Below are 13,857 nucleotides of genomic sequence, written 5' to 3' on the forward strand. Positions count from 1 at the left end.
AGCCACATAACGATTATAGGCCATAGATGTCAAGAGCAGTGCTTCTGCAATTGCTAAAGTCAAGAAGAGGAAGCTATGAATCCCACATCCAATGAAGGAGATAGACTTGTTTCCAAACAGAAAATTGGAAGCCACTTTGGGGACAATGGTGGAGATGTAGTTCAGGTCCATGAGGGAGAGCTGACTAATTAGGAAATACATAGGACTGTGGAGATGACTGTCTAGGAGGATGAGAAGGATCACAGACAAGTTGCCAAGCAGAACCATGAGGAAAATGAGAACAATGAGAATGAAGAGGACCAGGCCAATTATTGATGATGGAAACAACCCCAATGAGATGAAATCAGTGGATATTTGAATATAATTTTCCATGGGGGCATTAATATGTTCTTTTCCTAGAGGGAAACACAAGAGTAAGTTAAGTGTAAAACTCTAAGCTATTAACTTTCTAACCTTAACTATAATTTTTAACTTGTTATTGTAGTCAGACAGTGTATTATTTAAAATTTTACATCTCTTAAATGAAGAACAGAACTGATTTTGGAAGAAAGAAACCTTGTTTTCCAACCCAGAGATTAAAATTTGAATATGCAAACATTTGTTGCCAAAGAGTTTTCCAAGAAATCTTTAAAATTATTTCAAAAACATTTCAATTATTACTTTATTAGGATAAGTATGTTTTACTTCCCTACACAGACTCACATTTCAGCAAAATCAGATGTTGTATTCAAAACATAAGCATAGAAAATCTATCTAAATTTATACATTGTAGAGTTCTAGTATCAATAAATTTTTATGACCCTTAAAGTATGATTTTTCTATCATATTTAAGCCCTAAAACTTACCTCTAAAACTACAGTAGCCTATCGGCTCATGTTGAGGCATTATATTTCTTTCTTAAGTCTACTTGGCAAAGTAAAGTCAAATCAAATTTTCCTGAAGTCAGGTATTATCATTTGTTTCATTTGTTCTGAAATGTGGCATGAGTCCTTATTGTCCAGTTCCACTTACACAAAGTCATCCTCTTCTGCCTCCTCATTTAGGTTCTAAATGTTGCAGTTAAAGAAGACCCTTTACTGGAACATCTAAACACGCATTCATTGTAGCTCTCACGACTCTGCTCAGGCTCTTCCAAATAGCATGTTCTCTGTTTCTCTGCTTCTCTAACATGTATGTAATATTATACATTGCTTTATGAAACTTTGTCTTACTCATTCATTTTTCCCTTTCGTTTACTTGTATTTAATATTGTTTCCAAGTTTAGATAAATGTGTGAATTTAAGTCCATATATTTGTCATCTCTCCCTCTTAAAACTCAATTCTTATGATAATAAAGAAATAGATATTTTATAAATTAAAAGACAGTAAGTGAGCAAAAGACACAGTGATAGATGAAATAGTTCAGGACGTTTGAAATAAGGAATTTGGATAGAGAAATGGTCAGTTACTTAAATGGAAAACAGGAAATGGCACCTTGAGAGTCTTCTTCATGGAAGTAGGAGGAGGAATTATCAAGAGACATTATAAGTTAAGAAGATCCACACAGTATGTGATGTTTTAGTCTTAAATATTATTTTAAAGCCCAACGTTACCAGACTTTTAAGGAAGTTCCCAACATGAAGGAGGAAGATTCACAAATATGCATACATACACACAAACCCACATACCTATTCACACACAATCTGCACAAATATAAAGTGAGTTATATGTGGTTGGGAAGATGCAGAAAGAGAGTGCATTTTTAGGAAATGAGATTGCTATATTCAAAGAAATATGAGACATTATTAATCCACCATATAAATATTATTAGATATATAAAAAGGAGTACCATGGAACAAGAAAGTCTTTTGCTAATTAAAAAACATAATAATTGATTTTAAAAATTAAGTGAACCTTTCAAAGGCAAAGTGAAAAAAATCTACCAGAAGTAAAAGAAAAAAACAACAGCAGCATCAAAAGATTGCCATTTTGAAAGTTTAAGAGAATTAGAGAATTAATATAGGGAAACAAATCTACGCTTTTTGTCATTCCTAGAAATGCATGTAACAAAATAATAATGGAGTTAATATTATCAATGGAAAACATTTTTGAAATTTATATATATATATATATATGATCTGTCATATTCAATAGCATGTACAGAATATAGAAAAGTAAATAAGAAATATTTTATTAAAATATATTTTCTTGAAAATTACAAATATCTTTGTGGAAACATTTTCTGAAAATTATCAATATTGCCAATATATTTATGGCCCTAAAAGCGCCTTGACAGAGAAAATAGCAATAATAATGAAACGAACTATATATGGAGTATTAACCAAAATACTATAAGCTTTTAAAATAATTTATACTTTTATATTTTAGAAATATATACTAGAAGATGGGACAATGCTCTCAACTTTGCCACCCCAGGTACAAAGTGAGATGTAACTATGTTGAAAGGATGAGAAAAGGGAAAAAGGACTGGAGGTGGTGGTATGTGGAGAAGGAAAGTCTCCATCCACAGTGGTTGAGGTGATGAGTCAAAAGACGATATATGATGTTTATTAATTATTAGAAGATAAGTATATTGGCAGAAAATACATGGAAATAGAGGATAAAGTTGGTAAAGCAATATGAATTATTTGCCTTGGGGATGTGGAAGGGGGGGTTATGGGAACATAGTTTTACTCTGTAGCTGCTGAAATCATATTCTTGCATTACTTGAAAAAGATACTAAAGTGATGTAAAATTGATGTCACAGTTACAAATTTACCTCACAACTAACATTATATTCAATTGTGAAAGACTGAAAGCTTTTCCTCTAAGATAAAGAACAAGTAAGGATGTCCACTTTTGCCACTTCTAGTCAACATAGTACTGATGGATTAAATAGAACAATTAGGCAAGAAAAACAAACAAAAAGACGTGCAAATTGGTGGGAAGAAGTAAAACTATCTTGGTTCAAAAACAACAGAGTCTTATATGGAGAAAATTCTAAAAAGTCCACAAAAAAGTCTGTTGAAACAATAAATTCAGCAAAGTTGCAAGGCATGAAATCAGTTCTGTTTCTATACACTAATAATGTAAGATCTTAAGAAGAATTTAAGAAAACAATTACATTTACAATGTCATCAAAATGTACAAAATACTTAGGAATAAACTTAACAAGGCAGGCAAAAGAATTTGTGCACTGAAACTCAAAAACCATTGCTGAAAGAAATCGAAGAAGAGATAAATAAATAGAAAACCATCCTTTGTTAATGGATTGGAAAACTTAATATTATTAAGATGACAATACTACCATAAACAGACTTCAGATTCAATGAAATGCCTATCATAATCCCAATCAGGTTTTTTGCAGAAATAGACAAATACATCCTAAAATACATATGGAAGCTCAAGGTACCCAAATAGCCAAACAGTCTTATAAAAGAATTGGAAAACTCACTTTTTCCGATTCAAAACTTACTACAAAACTACATTAACAAAAAGAGTGTAGTATTGGCATAAATACAAATAAACCAATAAAATAGAGATACCAGAAGAAACACTTTCACCTATTTGGTCAAATAACTTTTGACAAGGGTCTGAAAACGATCCAATGGGGGTGTCTTTTCAACAAACATTGGTGAGAAAACTTAATATCTACATGCAAATAATGAAATTATAACATTACTTGACATCATACACATAAATTCACTTAAATGGTTCCAAGAGCAAAATATAGAGTTAAAATCTATAAAATTTTAAAATAAAACCAAGGGGAAACATTTCATGACATTGGGTTTAGTTATGTTTTGCTAGATATGACAGAAAAACATGTGTAACCATAAAAATAATGATTAATTGGATTTCATCAAAATTATCCTCTATATCAGAAGAGATTATTAAACAATTATAACATCAAGTCTGGAGAGAAAGATAGCATCAAATATAACTGTAACCATCTTAACTTGGTAAGAAACCTACAATACAAAAAGTGATAACTTGTGGCAAGAAAAACAGAAGGAGAAGAGAAAAGGACAGAACCTACAAAGGTCAGTGGAGAAAAAATGCTATAAGCATGAAAAAACTGCCTCATTTATAACATCTTTTATGCAAACCTTATGGTAACTATAAAATAAAAAATTAGAGCAGAGTCACAAAACATAAAAAAGAGGAACCTGAGAAACACATCACATAAAACCACCAAAGTGAAGTGGCAGGCAGAAATACAAGGAAAATGAATGAATAGAAATATAGAAAAGCCAGAAAATAAAAGATAAATGACACTATTAAGCCCACATATATCCATAATCACTCTAAATGTAAATGGATTTAATTTACCAATCAAAAGACAGAGAGGGTTGGATGGACTAAAATATAACAGCCAACAATATGCCACCTCCAGAAATCATATCTCAGCTATACAGGCAAACACAAGCTCAGACTGAAGGGATAGAAGATGATACTCCAGGAAATGGCAAACAAAAGAAAGCAGGTGTAGCCATACTTGTATCAGACAAAATAGACTTCAAGAAAAAAGATAGAAAGAAACAAAAATGGACATTAAACAATGATAAAAAAGACATTCCACAAAAATGACATAACATTTATTAATATATGTTCACCTAACATAGGCGCAACAAAATATATAAAGCAACTAAACTGAATTAAAGGGAGAAATTCACAGCAACACTATAATAGTAGGGGACATTAGCATCCCAGTTACATCAATGGATAGATTGTCTAGATAGAAAGTCAGTGAGAAAACACTGGCCTTAAATGAAACACTAGACCAGATCAACGTAATAAATACCTATGGACTATTCCATCCAAAAGCAGCAGATACATATTCTTCTCAAGCGCACATGGAACATTCTCAAAGATACACTCTATGTTGGGAAGAAAAACAAGTCTCAATAAATTCAAGAAGATTGATATCATAAGATTGTTGACTGATCACAATGATATGAAAATAGAAATCAAGTACGAGAAGAAAGCTAGAAAATTTACAAATATGTGGAGATTAAAAATATGATACTGACCAACCATTGGATGAATGAGGGAATCAGAGGAGAAGTTACAAAACACTTGGAGACAAAAAAAAAAAAAGAATGAAAAGATAGCATATCAAAACTTATGGGATGCAGCAAAAGCAGTACTAAAAGGGAAGTACATAGAAATGCAGGGCTACCTGAAGAAACAAGAAAAATCTCCAGTAAACCATCTAACATTACTAATTACCTAAAATAACTAGAAAAGAAGAACAAACAAAGCCCTAATTCAGTAGAAGGAAGAAAATAATAAAAATCAGATCAGAAATTAATGACATATACACTAAAAAGACAATAGAAGTGATTAATCAAACTAAAAGCTCATTCTTTGAAAAGGGAAACAAAACTGACAAAACTTTATCTACATTCACAAAGTAAAAGAGAAAGAAGGCTAAAATAAAATCAGAAATAAAAGAGGAGAAATTACCATAAATACCACAGAAATGCAAAGGAATATAAGAGAATACTATGAAAAGCTATCCACCAACAAAGTGAATAACCTGTAAGAAGTAGGTAAAGACTTAGAATCATACAAATTCCCAAAACTCAATCAAGAAGAAATAGAGAATATGAATAGGCCAATCACAAGTGAACATATTGAAACTATAAGCAAAACCTCCCAAAGTATCAAACTCCAGGATGAGGTGAATTCTACCACATATTCAAAGAAGATTTAATAGTCATCCTTCTTAAAATATTGCAAAAATTGACCAGGATGGAACACTTTCAAACTCATTTTATGAGACCAAAATTATCCTGATACCAAAACCAGACAAGGATAACACAAAACAGGAAAATTACAGGCCAATATCACTGACGAACATGGATGCAAAGATCCTTAACAAGATATTAGCAAAGCCAATACTACCATACACTAAAGGGGTCTTACACCACGATCAAGTAGGATTTATTCCAGGGACACAGGGATAGTTCAATATCTACAAGTTAATCGATGTGATACATCACATTAATAAAATGAGAATAAAAATCACATGATCATCTCGATAGACAGAAAGAAAACATTTGACAGAATTCAGCATTCACTTAAGATAAAAACTCTGAATGACATGGCTATACAGGGAAAGTAATTTAACATAATAAAGGCCGTATATAACAAACCCACAGCCCATATACTCAATGGTGAAAAAATGAAAGCCATCCCTTTAAGAACAGTAAAAAGTCAAGGATGCCCTCCTTTGTCACTCTTATTCAAAATAGAATTTGAAGTCCTAGCCATAGCAATTAAAGAAGAAAAGAAAATAAAATGGATCCAACTTGGAAAGAAAGAAATGAAACAGTCAATATTGAAGATAACAGGATTCTATATAGAAAATCATAAGGAATATACAAAAAATGATTAGAAATAATTAACAAAGTAAAGTTGCAAGGTACAAAATCAACATGTAAAAATCAGTCGTGTTTCTATACACTGATAAACTAGCAGGAAGAGAGATCAAGAATACAATCTCATTTACATTCATAACAAAATGAATAAAATAACTCAGAATAAATTCACCCAAGGAGATGAAAGACCTATGCACTGAAAACCATAACACATTATGGAAAGAAATCAAAGAAGATATATAGAAATGGAAAGATATTCCCTGCTCTTGGATTGGAACAATTAACAAGGTTAAAATGCCCATATTTCTTAAAGCAATCTACATATTGAGTGCAATCCCAATCAGAAGCCAACGACATTTTTCACAGTAGAACAAAGAATCCTAAAATTCGTATGAAACAGCAAAAAATCTTGAATATCCGAAACAATCCTGAGGGAAAAGAACCAAGCTTGAGATAGCACACTCCCTGAATTCAAAATATACTGGCAAGCTATAGTCATCAAAACAGCACGATTTTGGTGGGGGGGGAAACAAGCACATAGATCAATGGAACAGAATTCAAAGCTCAGAAATAAAACCAAACTATGAACAACTAATCTGTGACAAAGGAGCCAAGAACATACCATGGATAACAGACAGTCTCTTCAATAAATGGTGTTAGGAAAGTTGGACAGCCACATGAAAAAGAATGAATGTACACTATTATCTTAGAATATACATGAAAATTATCTCAAAATGGGTTAAAGCCTTTAATGTAAGACATGAGACCATAAAAGCCCTGGAAGAAAACATAGGCAATATGCTGTTTGACATTGGTCTTTTAGTGTGTGTAAGGAAGAGTGGCCCTGAGCTAACATCTGTTGCCAATCTTCCTTTACTTTATGTGGGATGTCCCCAGAGCATGGCTTGATGAGTGGTGCTAGGTCTACACCCAGGATCCGAACCTGCGAACCCCCAGGCTGCTGAAGTGGAGTATGTGAAGTTAGCCACTACACCACAGGACTGGCCCCTGACATTGGTCTCAGCAGAGTCTTTTTGAATACAACTGGTGCATCCACTATGGGAAGCAGTATGGTGTATCCTCAGAAAATTAAGAATAGTTCTACCATATGATCCAGCTATTCCACTGCTGGGTATTTGTCCAGAGAACTTGAACATGCAAAGGCCTAAAGATACTCGCACCCCTATGTTCATTGCAGCATTATACACAATAGCCAAGACATAGAAGCAACCTAGGTGCCCATCAAGGGTCGAATGGATAAAGAAGATGTGGTATTTATACACGATAGAATACTACTCACCTATAAGAAATAACGAAATCCAGCCATTTGTGACAACATGTATGGCCCTTGAGGGTATTATGCTGAATGAAATAAGTCAGAGGGAGAAAGTCAAATACCGTATGATCTCGATCATAAGTAGAAGATAAAAACAACTACAAACAAACACATAGCATTGGAGATTGGATTGGTGGTTACTATAGGGCGAGGGGGAGGAGGGCAAAAGGGGTGATTAGCCTCACATGTGAAGGGATGAACTATAATTAGTTATTGGGTGGTGAACATGATGTAATCTACACAGAATTCAAAATATATTATGATGTACATCCAAAAATAAATAAATTAATTAATTTTTTAAAAGATGCTTGGTATTATTAAAATATTAAATATATTGACATTGCTTTCATTTTAATCTGTGCTCCATCCTGGAGAATGTGCCCATTGCATTTGAAAAGAATGTGCATTCTGTGGGTTTGGGATGGAATGTTCTGTATATATCTACTAAGTCCATCTATCTAATGTGTTACTTAAGCTCAATGTTTCCTTATAGATCTTCTGTTCAGATGACCTATCCATTAATTGAAGTAGAGTGTTAAAGTCACTCACTATTATTGTTACTATTTCTCCTTTTATGTCTGTTAATAATTGCTTTATATATTTAGGTGCTGCTATGTTGGGTGCATATATGTTTATAAGTGTTATATCTTCTTGTTGGATTTTTTCCTTTATCATTATGTATTGCCCTTCTTTGTCTGTTGTTATATTTTTTGTTTTAAAGTCTCTTTTGTCTGCTATAAATATTTCCACCTCAGTTTGCTTTTCATTAGCATTTTCATGGTGTTTCTTTTGCCATCTCTTCACTTTCAGTTTAAGAGTGTTTTTAGGTTTGAAGTGTGTCTTTTTATATGCAGCATATACATGGGTCTTGATTTTTTATCCATTCAGTCACCTTATGTCTTTTTTTGGAGTATTTATCCCATTTCCATTTAAAATAGTTATTGTTAAGTGTATACCTCTTGCCATTTTGTTACATTTTTTTCTGAGTGTTGTAGTAGTTCTCTGTTCCTTTTTCTCCTCTTGCTCTCTTCCCTTGTGATTTGGTGGATGTCATTCATATTACATTTGGGTTCTTTCTCAATGTTTTAGTATTTATTATAAGTTTCTGCTTTGTGATTATGATGAGGTTCATACATAATAACCTATGAAAATATCAATCTATATTCATGGTCTCTTAAGATAGGCCTATTATGAAAACTCTGCATCTTTACTCCCCTCCCCCAACATTTTATGTTTTTGATGTCATATTTAACCTCTTTTGTTTGTGTATTTATCCCTTACACTCTTATCATGGAAATAGATAATTTTAGTACTTTTTGTCTTTTGATCTTCACATTAGCTGTATAGGTGGTTGAACTACTACCTTTAGTGTGTATTTGCCTTTACTAGTGATTTTTTCCTTTGATAATTTTCTTATTCCTATTTGTCATCTTTTGTTTTTCACTTGAATAAATTCCTTTAGCATTTCGTGTAAGAGTGGTTTAGTGGTGACAAACTCCTGTAGGTTTTGCTTCTCTGGAAAACTCTTTATGTCTCCATCAGTTTTGAAAGATAAATTTATGGGGTATGGTGTTCTTGGTTGTAGGTTTTCTCCTTTCAGCACCTTCAATATACTGTGCTGCTCCCTTCTAGTCTCTAAATTTACTACTGAGAAGTCAGATTATAGATTTATGGGGATTCCTTTGTATGTATCTTTTTTATTTTCTCTTGCAGCTTTTAGGAGTCTCTATCTTCAATTCTGGACATTTTAATTGTAATTTGTCTCGATGTGGACCTTTCTGGATTCATCTTTTTTGATGTTCTCTGCACTTCTTGTTCCTGGATATCTGTTTCCTTCCTTAGGTTAGGGAATTTTTCAGCTATTATTTCTTCATGTAGGTTCTCTGCCCCTTTGTCTCTCTCTTCTCCTTCTGGGACACCTATAATACAGATGTTAGTGTGCTTGATGCTGTCCCAGAGGTCCCTTAGACTGTTTTTCATTGGTTTTAATTCTTTTCTTACTTTCTTTTCAGCTTGGGTGATTTCCTCCACTCTTTAGTCAGCTCACTGATCTATTCTTTTGTGTCATCTACTCTGCTGTTGACTTCTTCTAATGATTTTTTTCAATTATGATATTCTTCAATTCTGATTTGTTGTTTTTATATTTTCCAGTTCTTTGTTGAAGTTCTCACTGTTTTCACCCATTCTTCTCCCAAGATCATTTAGCATCCTTATGAGTATTAGTTTGTACTCTTTATCAGATAGATTGTTTATCTCTGTTTCACTTAGTTCTTTTTCTGAGGATTTTCCTGTATCTTTTTTGAAATATATTCCTTTGTCTTCTCACTTTGCCTACTTCTCTGTGCTTATAACTATGTATTAGACAGATCAGCTCCCAATGTGTCCTTATATAAGAGATACATTATGGAGCCCAGTAATTTGATTCCATCTTGTCACCAGTTCCTAATGTTGCAGGAGTTTCCCCTGTAAAGGCTACCTGTGTCCTTCTGTTGTGGCAGGGTTACTCTTGCTATGGATTCTGGCCCCCAGGCTGGCTGGTTGTAATTCTAAGCTGTGTGCAGCTCCTATGGTCACTTTATTCACATCATTGGGTGGGGAAAGCCCCAGCACAGATGCCTTCAAGGTCTAATAGCACATAACTGCTGCTGTTTTGCTGTTAAGTGAGTCAGACACTCAGCATGCTTGGTTGCTAGACTCAGGGGCTCACAATTGCTGTAGGCCTTTGGTCACAGAGGCTGTTGTCAGGTTTGTCAGGTGCACAGCTGGATGGAGCTGTTCCTAGGCATGGCATCAAAAAATCATTTCAGGTGTTGGAGTGTGGGGCAGATACCCTGTGTGGCTGTTTGAGATGGCCAATGGCACAAGTCTGCTGCCACCAACAATCCCCACCACCTATGGGTTCACACATCCAACCAATGCAGTCCTGTCTTACGTGCATTTCCTGCCATGCCAATACTGACTAACTCAACTCACTGCAGAAGTCCCGCACACCCCACCTACATGGCCCATAAGTTCCCTGCAGGCCTTCTGGTGAGCAAGACCAGTCCTTCAGGTGGTCTGCCTGCCCTGGCTGAGCTGGATTAAATCAGTGCTCTAATGGCTGCAGCAAATCCCTGCACAAACAGGAGAGGAAGAAATCCAATAGCATCTGCCAGTGTCTGTGTCAGCAAGCTTGCATTACATCACAATAATAGCTGCTGCCAATGTCTCAGTCCCTGTGTAGGTGGGCCCAGCTTTAGCCTGCCACTTGGAGATGTGTTCAGAGTTTATCAACTAAGTCTCTTTTACCAAAAGACTATGCACCTTTCTTTCTGGTGATTTGTGTTGGTATCAGGAATGGGTCAACCTGTGCACAGCCCCTCTAAGAGCAGACTTTTCTTTCTCTTATGTTCAATAGCTTTTCTGAGGGTATCCTGATTGGTTTTAATAGCCAGCGAAGCCATGCATTGTGGCATTCATCTCAGTTGTGCTTAAGTCAAAGGCTGCTTATTGTGGCAGAGCGCTCCTGCTCAGATCCACCACTCTTCCAGGAGAGGCTTTGTATCTTAGGTTTGCTCCTGGCCATGAGTACTGTGGCTAGAATGTGGTTTATTCCTCAGTAGAGGGAGATTTCTGTCTCTTGCACATCTGTCAGTATTGCCCCATGTTGTGAAGATTCTTTTTATCCAGTTTACAGTTCTCTCTGAAAGGTAATTGTTCCATTGGTAGTTGTAGATTTGTTATATCCCCAGGAGGAGGTGAATTAAGAGGCCTCCTATGCCACTATCTTTCCAACAATCTCCTATTTGTTAGAAATTTTTTGATTCAATCTTCTTGTTTGTTATTGGTCTGTTCAGGGTTTCTATTTCTTATTGATTTAATCATGGTAGGTTATGTGCTTCTAGGAATTTATCTGTTTCTTCTAGGTTATCCAGTTTGCTGGTGCATAATTGTTTATAATAGTCTCTAATGATTCTTTATATTTCTGTCATCCCATGAAATTTCTCCTCCTTCATTTCTGTTTTCATTTATTTGAGACTTCTTTTATTCTTACTCTAGCTAAGGCTTTATTGATTTTGTTTAACTTTAAAAAAATCTTATTTTCATTGATTCTTCTATTGTTTTTCTTTTCTCTATTTTATTTATTTCTTCTCTAGTCTTTACTATTTCCTTTATTCTGCTATTTTTGGGTTTATTTAGTTAATGTGTATTCCACTCCTTTTGAGGGAAAAGTTCTGTATGTGTATCTTAGTTCAATTTCATCTTTTGGGTTGTCTAATTCAGCTGTTTCTTTATTGTTTTTCTGCCTAGATGTTCTATCCAGTATTGAAATGGGAGTATTGAAGTATCCTAATATTACTATATTTTGCTCTCTTTTTTCCTCAGTTATATTATTTTTAAAATTATTTATGAGCTTTGCTGTTGGGTGCATATGTATTTATAATTGTTATGTTCACTTGATGAATTGATCCTTTCATCATTATATCATGTTCTTCTTTGTCTCCTTTAACAATTTTGACATAAAGACTCTGTTGTCAAGTATAAAGTATAGCCACAGCTCTTCCCTCTTATTTATTATTAGCATTGGGGATATTTTGTGCCTTCATTTTCAGACTTTTCACTTCCTTAAATCTGAAGTTGGTTTTCCTATAGAAAGCATATAGTAGAGTCTTACTCTTTTAAAAAGTCAATTCAGCTACTTTATATCTTTTGATGGAGATTTCAATCCAAATACACAAAGAAATGATTGATAGGCAATGACTTATTATTGCTATTTTGCTATTTATTGTGACAGTGTCTTGCATTTGTTACTCTATTCCTCTCTTGCTGTTTTCCTTTCCATTTTGTTAATTTTTGTACTCATATTCTTTGATTCCTTTCCATTTTTCTCTTTTGTATCATCTATAGGTGTTTTTACGTGTGGTTACTGTGAGACTTACATAAAGTATCTTAATATTATAATAGTATATTTTAGTGGTGACATCTTAACATCAATCACATCTACACTTTTACTTCACTCCTCACATTTTATAACAATTTTATGTTATTGACGTCACAATTTATATATATTTATACTATCTGTATTAAGCAACTTTCATAGTTATAGTTATTCTTAACATTTTTGTCTTTTAATGTTTACACTAAAATTAAGAGGAATTTATATGCTGTGGTTAAATTGATTTACACATTGTGATTTACTACTTTAGTAAAGTATTCTGCATTTGTATTCATATGTAACTACGTAAAATGTCTTATAATTTCATATGTGTTCATGTTGTTGTTTATTGTATTTTTCTTTAAATGTGAAGCCCCTTTAGCATTTGTTGTAAGTCAGGTCAGGTGGTGACAAATTCTCTCAGGTTTTATTTGTGTAGAAATGTGTTTATATCATCTTTTTTTTAAAAGATACTTTTTATGTGTATTGAATTCTTCATTTGTGATTTTTTCATTCAACATTTTGAATACATCATCTCACACCCTTCTGTTCTGCAAAGTTTCCACTGAGAAAGGCAAGGAGGGGTAACGTAGGGCTCTGGTTTGGAGCAGCTTTGTTTCTTGGTGACCTACTTCCTTATTTTGTAAGTGACACTATTTTTCTTCTTTCTGTTCTTTGTCATCCTCTCCACCAGTTATTTGTTTTATTCTTCTTTTTCCCTGGTAGTTTTGGTCAGTTTGAAGCATCTAACTATTCTGAATCTTTGTATGTGGTTAACAAGCATGAGGCAGATTAATTTGCTATTCTTGTAGGCTGAACAGACAAATCAAAATTTAAGTTTATTACATGGTGGATGTTTATGACTAACAAAGTAAGGAAAACTTTAGAGAATAATACTTTCCAGGAGGCTAACAACTTACATCATTATTTTGTAAAATATTCCTCCTGGAATGCAGACAAAATTTTTTAAGTGTTCTATGAGAATGTCACTATCAAAAAAGAATGGTCAGACTTGACACTAATTCAGAGAGTCTTCTAACAGATAATTTACAGATATTTCCATCTTTTTACACACAGATTCATCATTATAAAATAATCTAAAATAATTTTCTAATATGTTTTTATATTTATTTTGTCTATACTGTTTCCACATACAGTGAGAAAGGAACAGAAAAGAAGAACTTAGTTTTTTTGAGATTTGCTGCTAATATAAGAAATGAATAGAATAAATATAATTGTTG

The sequence above is a fragment of the Equus caballus genome, unplaced genomic scaffold, assembly GCF_041296265.1.
Source record: "Equus caballus isolate H_3958 breed thoroughbred unplaced genomic scaffold, TB-T2T haplotype2-0000440, whole genome shotgun sequence".
Lineage (NCBI taxonomy): Eukaryota > Metazoa > Chordata > Mammalia > Perissodactyla > Equidae > Equus > Equus caballus.